This window comes from Nymphaea colorata, chromosome 12 (genome assembly GCF_008831285.2).
Source record: "Nymphaea colorata isolate Beijing-Zhang1983 chromosome 12, ASM883128v2, whole genome shotgun sequence".
NCBI lineage: Eukaryota > Viridiplantae > Streptophyta > Magnoliopsida > Nymphaeales > Nymphaeaceae > Nymphaea > Nymphaea colorata.
In genome coordinates, this window is record NC_045149.1 from 22335630 (window position 1) to 22345168 (window position 9539).

At 40.0% G+C, this 9539-nt stretch overlaps 1 long non-coding RNA gene across 2 annotated transcripts; it reads left to right on the top strand.

Annotated features, from left to right (window-relative positions):
• The first annotated feature begins 4695 nt into the window (after nt 1–4695).
• On the top strand, nt 4696–6880 carry LOC116266250 (uncharacterized). 2 transcript variants are annotated; one of them, XR_004175301.2, is made up of 2 exons: nt 4696–6133; nt 6204–6880. It is a non-coding gene; the product is annotated as an uncharacterized LOC116266250 (long non-coding RNA). The 2 variants fall into 2 exon arrangements; XR_004175300.2 differs by having other exon boundaries at nt 6253–6880.
• Nucleotides 6881–9539: the final 2659 nt, after the last annotated feature.

The window sequence follows — 9539 nt, forward strand, 5'->3', positions numbered from 1 at the left end:
TAAAGGAGGAAAAATGAGATCTTGATCCGACTGAGACTGACCACTATCTGCCGCAGCCTATAGGCTAAGGATCCTTCATCTAACCTCTCTCACCCAAAATCAAGGAAAGAAATAAGAAGATGACATTCACTTTTGTCTGTATCTGCTGTTTCAGCTTTTTGGGAGGGGAATTGGGGATGAATGGCTACTATGTGCATTAATAATGGCATCTGAGTCACATCAAGAGTAATAATCTGATTTAACACTCTGCTTTGTGACTCTATCTTGAAATGTATTATTCTTTGTAACAATAGTTTTGGCTTTCTACATGGAATGCATGGATTAGATTTTATTCTTGGAGGCTAATGTTAAGGGCTTTTCTTCTTATACATATTATATATCTTTACATGTTTTAAAATTTTTAGTTTACAGAAAATTTACAGCATATTGTATATAGTTTATAAATTAGATACAGTTTATTGACCCTATTTACAAATTATATTTGGCATTGATAATTCATTGTGCTTGAGAAAGAGCATATAATTTAGAAAAAGCAGAATTTCTATTATTCCCTGGAAAGTCAAGAGTCGGGCGTCGGCAGCAGTGAGCACAAGGTGACTGAGGAGGCGAAGGTAGGATGACACCGTCTGCACAGGGTGGTTGTCGTCTTCCACAAGGCGTTGTTCATAAGCCGCCATGTTCCTCAAAATGAAGTCGGAGTCCCTGTTGCTGAGGACGCGTGGGTGCTTGAGAAGAGGCCTCGACGCCGGTTTGGGGTCCCACATGACCATTCCTTCAGCCGCCGGCGGGATGGCAACGGCCGAGTCCTTGAGATCAATAGCACTGTAGCGTACGCTCATCTCGCCAAACTTACCTGGACAGAAACGCGCTGTTGATGTTGAGTCAGCTTCGTTTCTCTGCCCAACCACTATGGGTAGAAATTTGTTCCTTGCAGCGTCGAGGAGATGGCAAGCGCCGGCCAGGTTTGGCACCTCAAATGTTTGCATGAAATAGAAACTTAAGAACTTGTTGAGCACGGTTTCGAACGACGGATCTCTGTACTGTAGGTGGTTATAAAGGCGTTGAAGAAAGGCCATGGGGATTTGATGCTTGACCATCAACACATCAAGCAGAATATGGCGGATCATGGTGTTGTTCAGTGGAAATAAGGTGGGGGAAAACCTGGTGACGATGGTGCGAAAGGGATGCGGCTCTGTTGTCATGATGTGCATCAACTCTAACACGAAGCATCCATCTCTTACCAGCGTCATCACAAATTCGTCGATGTTAGGAAGTTCCTATAGTGCGCTATTCGCCCCTTCGTAACATTTTCTCACCTCCAGTGCATCGTCTGTTACGGCATTAACGACATCCTCTTTGCTACCCATTTGCGCCCTCTCCACGACCAAGTCGAGCACGGTTTCCTCCAATGTGTGGTCGATTCTGGAATAGTAAGGTCCAATCTTCAGGAACAAGGCTTTCTTTGGCTTGTACGCTCTATTGTCGTCGTACATCATGAAGATAGAAGGCATTGAACACATTCACTCTCTCTCTCTCGCGTTCTCTTCTGCCGCAACAAGGCTTTCCTTAACTTTCCTGAGGCCAATTAGAACCAGAAAATTTAGATCCTTGAACATTGAAGCAAACTTATCTTAAGCCAACAAACCTCTGGTCATTTATTGTTGTAGAAGCCAATGCAAAGTTAGTTAGAATTTTTGGAAGACTTTTAGCTGAATGAAGAATCCTAGAGTTTTTTCTTCCCCTTGCCAATAATATAAGAATCAAATGCATATGGAATACTCAGTTCTTTCAACCTCCCCAACAAAACAAAATTCATATTGTGTTCTTTTTAGGTGATCAAAACGTGGGGTCAACGCATCAGATTAACGTGAGCACCACCAAATTAGAGTCCATTAGATGTATTAAATGAAGCAAACAAAAAGCTCTGAACATTCTTATATACATGTTATACGTACTTTATACACATGTATATACATTTAGCAGACTCTGAACATCTTTTCTATGTTTTCACATGCAGTTATATTACCAAAATCTCAAAACAAACGTGTCATTCTCACTCGGCTCGTACAGGACTGAGCTCGGGCTTGGCTTAGTTCATCCTTAATTATGAACAATCCTAAAGAATGGCTGCTTAGTATGTTCGCCTTGATTACCGGCCCCAGTCCGTAATACTAGTTTAAACCAACATGCTTAATTATCCTATCGTTCATACGAGTTAAAATATCACAGCAATAATTCATGGGCTAAAAGTCAGTGTTCTTTTGGTTCTAATCACAGTTGAGCAAGCAAGCAAGTTGAATTATGCAATATCCTTTTCAGGTGACAACAATATGACAAGAGTTTAAATTTATTATAGTGTCACCATCAAAGGGTTTGATAATTAAGTGTTGGTTGTGCTATTGTGATTGATGTCATAATTGAACAAGTTGTGCTAATTACAGGTACTACAACAATGCTTATTATGCCAAAGTAGGTAGGGTTAGCACCACTGAGATGAACTGTTTGGAAATTGATTTAGTCTTCAGCCTCGAATTCCAATTGAACGTGACGCCTCCGACGTTCTACGCTTTCTGCATGTATCTGCAGAGGGAGATGCTGTAGTTTGAGTACTGCAACGTACAGAAACAAGTCAGGATCCATAGATGTCATGCTTCTTTACCTTTTTGTTCTGATGAAGAGGCCAACTCTCAGAACCAACAGTTTGCTGTTTGCTGTACAGACAATTCTGTGTAAATATAGGGGACTTTGGAAATCAATCCCCCTTCTTTTCTTCTACTCTCTTTTCTTACTCACTTTCTCAGGTTAAGAAGCAGCTTGAAACCGAGCTCAGATCTAGCTAGCTAATTCAAAATTTGGCTCTTGCATGTGCTTGCCGGATCTGGATTGGCAAACTTGATTCTGAACCCAAATTTGGGTTGTAGGTCAGACCCTATCTTGGGGCCGAGAGTCTTATAACTGCTGTTCCACGAAAAATTATTTCTGGCTCTACCATTGGTACAAAATCTAAATGCTTGAATCGCTTGGCAGAATGTCTTAAAATATAATGTGCCAAATACAGGATCAGTTTCAAATATAGCCCGAATTTCTTGGGATGGTTAATCCCCGTTCATCTGAAAATGAATTTTAAAGTCTGCCACTCTCAACGGCAAAGCAGGAAAGAGAGGATGCCTTCGAGACATTCTATCTCATAAGCACATATTTGGGATGGGGTGTCTCGTGATTTTTGAAATGGGCTGTCTCGTAACGCCGCATGTGGAACATTCTAACTGGTGTTTTAAGTCCGAAAATCAGGAGTTCATCTCAGTATCTAGATTAAGCCTCTTGTCTTGATTTGGCAAATGCTCTACCTAAGCACTGTCCCATAAACTCTTATATATATATATATATATATATAGATAGATACATATATATATTCAGCAATTCACTTGAATAAACTATGAACCACCCAAAACAGAAAAGAAAAATTATTGTATTCACTTTTTTTAAAAATAGAATAATTAAAAAAAGAAACTTTAAAATATTTGTAGAATAAAAACGATCGAAGTGAAACATAGCACCACATTATTGGTCAATACATATAATCGCTTTGCCACTGATTCAATTACCATTGGTCGACTCGGTCTGGGTCTTGCAATACCGAATTTAGAGGGACACTCATTAACAGATTTTGATATCTAAAAGGGTATTGTCTATATAACAAAACAAGTATTTAAAAATGTTAAATAAAAATAATGTACTAAGTTTTGGGTTCATCCGCCTTACTAAAGGTTAAGACCGGGTTCTATGGGATTGTTTGGTAATAATAATGCATTGTTACTTTATTTTACGATACAAGTGTTTTATTTTACAATACAAGTGTTAAAGTTTTATGAATCTGCTCTACTTCTTAAATCAGTTTCATGAAAACTCTAACATCATGTTACTGCCGCCAATTGCCTCTTTAGAGGTCGTTTGCAGGACAAGAAGAATCTCAGTACAAGAAGAATCTCGGTACAGGACAAACAACAACAGACAGGACAGGACAGCCCCTCCCCCGACCCCGACCCCATTTTTCTCTCCTCCAACGTCTTTCGTCTCTGGTTTTGGTGCTCCTCTCCTGAACGCGCAGGCCACACTTCCTTTTCCAGCCTCTTCCCGGATCCCCTGCTTTGTATTGCTTCGTGGTACAAAGATCGGTTCGGCGACTACCTCGCCTTGGAGCGTTCCTTCTTCTTCGTGGGGCTGGTCTGGCATGAGCTGTTCTTCATCTGGCCCCTCGCCATCGCCAACGCCTACGCCATGCTCGCCAGGAGGTCCTGGTTCAATACCACCTGCCTCATCTTGGGATCCTCGCTCCTTACCTCCATGGTCAGTCATTTCTCCCTCTCTCTCTCTCGCCCGAGATCCGATGATTCGGAGGCTCGATCTGTTACTCGAGGGAATTCTCACGATCGTGAAACCCTCCGCTTCATTCACGCGCGTCTTCCTTCTCCTCTTCCTCTTCAGCCTGCTCTACCGGGCCACCTTGGCCTTTACAACCGGTTGAAAAAGGTATACGCCTCTCTCTCTCTTTCTCTTTCTCTCCAATCGACCGACCCAAAAATCATCGGTGCCAGTTTCTCTGTCTCTCGCACAGCTATACCTCTCCTACCTACGGCTGACCAGCGAGTGTCGTCGGCACCGGTCTCTCTCTCGTCCTCCGTTGTCTTCCTTTTTTAGTTGATGTTGCTCTCCGTTGCTTGATTTGTTCACGATTTACTTCAAATGCCGCAAATGATTTGTTCTGCTTCAGTTGATGTTTATTGTCCATGCTTTTTTATCATATTGAGAAACATGTTTGTTGCAGACAAGTTGTCTGATGAAATGCCTCAACTATATACACTTTGTTGTGCTTCAGGTAGGAAGCTGTGTTTGTTGTGTCCATAGTGAGCTTACGTTTGGAACTCGAAAACCCATTTTTATCTTCTGATATAATATGAGTAGGGAGTGGTGCTTGTTGTAGCAAAAAGTTGAGTAGATAATGAACCAGTTAGACACATGCCGGTCACTGGATTTATTTTGACATTTTTCAAGAAAATATTGAAGGGATCATGTTCTGTTACTCAGAAAATGGTTTTTCTCATCTTGTTCAATCTTTTCCCTAGTAAGTTTTGGGATTTTGAGGAAACGACAGGTTCTTTGCATTCTTAGTCTAAGAATTGTGTTAACATTGTCGATGATTACTGATGATGCACCAGCTTTTATGAGGGTTATGGGGCACTACAGAATTTTATTGTTGTTGGAGGCTGATGAATCAGATTTAGCTTGTAATTTCGACTGAGCTCATTGGTTAGATTGCAGTGTAGCATGCCTGTCTGAGATGCCTTAGAGGTGTGGTTGTTAAAGGTCTGGCTTCAATGGTCTATTGGCTAGCGGCAGTGGTATTTAAAATTTCTATTGCTCATTTGGGGCTCAAGTTATTGCCTTACTGGTTCTGCTTGCTGGCAGGCAGTGGCATCTTACTATTCGGAAAAACTGAGCCATAGTATTGTCAAACTGAATTGAATCTGCCCATGTGAATCTGGTGACAATGTCATTAACATTGAGACATGGTCGGTATCTATGTTTTGATCAGTTTCAGCACTGATTTTTTTTCTTCTTTTTCATCTTCTTTTTCTTAGCCTCTTCAACTTCCAAAATACTGCAGTCCACTGCACTTTTTCTTAGCCTCTTCAACTTCCAAAATACTGCAGTCCACTGCACTCTTGGAACTGCTCCAAATATTAGACTAACAGTTAGTTAAACCGTCAGTGCCTAACCTGAGTGGTTGTCTATCACAAAATAGCAGCTTAAACAATCACCTCTCTTATCATCTGACTTCTCAATTTGAGTACTCACACGGCAGTGGCATGGAGACATCCCCAGCACCATGCCTAGTCCACTTTGATGTTGAGAATTAGATGCATTGTCAACTGGTATGTCAGGTCCAGATCCAGGATCCTCCTTCATCAACCCTTTCTCTTTTTTCTTCTTTGATTTCCCACTATTTTCAAGACCTTTTTCAGATGAATCTCTTTTCCTGCTTGTGTTCACAGAGCATGGAGACAAAACCCAAATAAGTGAATATACTGCATTGGAAGCCATGATGCCATGATGGCGGTGGGAATATACGCCTGTAAGTGGTTCTCAAAGCACCCAATCAATCTTGTTAACGAGTATTTTCTGACGTATACTTTGCCTTTCAGTTCTTGAATTTTCATGCTTGGAACCCCCCTTTCTCTTCTATGCATGCAGGGTGCCACATTCTTCAATAATGATCTAGAGAGGTAACAAATTAGCAGTTTATATTAGAATTATACTTTCTTGCTTTGCAGGCCAAGCTGAAAAAGGAGATACCAACCGAGTAATTCCTTTCAAATTTTATTGTTCAAGGAATGGTGTGTTGACTGAAGAGAGCATATATGAAATCACATACCATGGAAAGGAAAGAATGCCTGTGACTACACTGACTGTTTGCTTTTACAGGTTTTTCTCTCTTTAGGGTGTGATATTTAAGTAAGGTTGTTCCTGTTCATTGCAGGGATTTGGTGAGAAATGAACGCCAAGAGGTCAGTGTACATTCGGACCTAGTTTGCAAGATGATGAAATCAAACTCCTAGCCATGTTTGTGAAGTCGCAGGCTGAACAAGGATGGTCGAACGTTGAAATTTATAAAGATTGATGTTTGTAGACAAGGGCATTTCTATAGAAAGGAGCGCTTAAAATATTGAATAATATACTATTTATACATCTCCTTGATATTGTCAGAAAAAACTACTACCGGAATCTTAGATGCACCACTTCTGGTTCAACATGGCGAACTCGTTTCAGCTTGTTTGTCAATTTTCTTCATTAATGAAAAAACAAGCTGTTTTGGGTCTTATCTTTTGGTTGTTTTGAATAGTTGGCACGTACAACTCAGTAAGGTCTGCAAGCTGGAGGATATATGTCCTAGTTGTCTTAGCATTGTTAATGTAACATTTGCAGTTGATTGACTTTCTTTCGTCCTGCTTCATGGTAAAATTTATTATTGTTTCAACTACTAACTAGTTCTCTCTCTGTCACGCTCTCACTCACTCTCTCTCTCTCTCTCACGAGAAGTGCAGAATGGTAGGTCAATTGTCATATTTGTGAAGTATTTCTTGAAAAAAAATGATAGATGTTTTTAGTCTACGATTCACCACCTCATAGAAGTTGCCCTCAAGAAAGGGGGCTAACCATAGAAAACACAAATATCGACCAGAACGGATAGATCGAACATGACAGAAACAAACGTTAGACAGGACAAATTGAACAAACACACGAAACAAACGCTGGATAAAAAAAATGTAGTGTTCTGTTCTTAAAATCATCAAATGGTGGACAATGAACATCATTGTCGATAAGGACAAGACAGTAGTATAATGGACAGGACGTCATGTCTGTTCTGTCCCAATGGACAGCAATCAGATGACCTCTTAGTGATGCGACATCAATCGCATGACTAAAGGTTGAACTCTATAGTCTTCATGGACGATGCAAACTTAGACCACGTCGTAGGAGGTTGAACGTGCGCGAAATGAAATCGTGTCTAAAAGGGCAGGGTTTTCAGTAGCATGGGATGGATTGTGTCACTAAAGGGTAAGCCCCGTTGACATGTCATCAAAAGGTTGAATATGACGCTAATTGCGTTCTTAAAGCTCAAACCCTTCAGGATATATCTTTATAAGTTTTAGAAGTTTTTATATCGACTTTCATATTTTTAAAATAAATATGATAACTTTTTTCACCGCTTCACAACCACTCAAGCTAAATCAAGGCCAGGATGATTTTGATTTAGGTACTTGGTTTGAAAATGTTGATCTCAAGTCCTCTCCGAGGCAATAATATTGCAAAACTCGGTTTTGAATCGAGTGCTGAGTGCGCAGGGTTGCCGATTTAGAGAATTGGCCACCCACCACTTATATATATATATATCACAAGTAATATATATATATATATATACCACAAGTAATATTCTTAAAATAGTATCCTGCATTTAAAACTATGGAGGAATAAGAGATAAATGTTAGTAATAAGGCCCTCTTTCTCTCTCTTACAAAACCATAAAAAAAAATGAAGAAAAGATAGAGGAAGAAGACACCATGATTTTATGTGGTTAAAAAACCAAGTTCTCCAATGTCCACTCCTGCACAACCTTTTTTTTTTTATTATCACATAAAGGTCAAGAATACAAGGAACCACTCCCGTCTTAGGGAGGTCAACGGACCAGATTCAGATTAAATATACCTTTAACCATATCTGCTTTTTTGGATATTTACATATTCGTATTTGAATACGAATAAAGAAAACCATATCCAAATCCCAATAAAAAATTTGATTTTACATTTTGAATCCGATCCAAATCTAATTTTTATATTCATATTCATATCTGAATCTGAATCCGAATTTTGTGCCAATTTTCAAAATGTAATAGAATTAGGCACATGATATTTGTCTAGAAATTAATTCGATCTGAATCCGTGTCCATTTCTTAATCAGTTATTAATTTTTTTTTCCATATACGATTTTTTCAAATCGGTTTTGTCAAATGTCCGATTCAAATAGAATATATTGACATCTCTACCTCCTCTTAAACATAATAATTAGGATAAACCCACAAAAAGATATGTAGAAATCATGCAATATTAAGTGTAGATCAACCTCTATATTCCAACATGTCACTGTATAAACTCTTAAATGAAAAGGGAAGAGGTTGTGAAAAGTGACCTTTCATCGGAAAGGTGGACCTTGCCATTCTAGTGTCAAGTATGTTTGGGGAGGTGATAGGCTAACATGGCATACAACATTTGGAGGAAAGTGAATGAGCACAGCGGCGAGGGAGCAGTACGACCACGGGCTCCTGAAAAAGGTGCGTCTCAGATCGGCCCATCTCGAGATCCCTTCTCTCTCACAGTGCGTGTTGATGTCCTTTCGAATCTTAGACAGCATGTCGATCCCATACATGCCTCTTAGCTTTAGATCCTTGAAGAAGTCAACGACATCTTCCAGGCTACCGAGCTGATTTGGAAGTCAAGGCTCGGGCGTCGGCGGCAGTGAGTAGAAGGTCACTGAGAAGGCGAAGGTAGGACGACACTGGCTGCACAGGGTGGTCGTCAACTTCCACAACGTGTTAAAGGAAGAGGAATAGGAACGATGGGGAGGAGAAAGAAACAGTATTTCTCATTGTGTTACTATGAATCATTTACAAGGTATATATAGAGGCTAAGAATCAAGAAACGATCCCTGATTTCTGCTCGTACAAGATTATCATTCCTAATTCATTGAGATTTCTCAATCTGCAACGTCTAACAACTCATCCTCTTGATTTGGGCGATCTCTGATTCCTTGATTTTGGGCAATCTCTGATTCCTTGATTTTGGGCAATCTTCTTCAACCGTTACAGAGAGTAACGTTCAACACTCCCCCTTAAGTTGGTGCTCCATGATCGATGAGACCCAACTTGCATCTGAATTTTATAAACAAGTCTTTTCCCAATGCCTTAGTAAAAATGTCTACTGTTT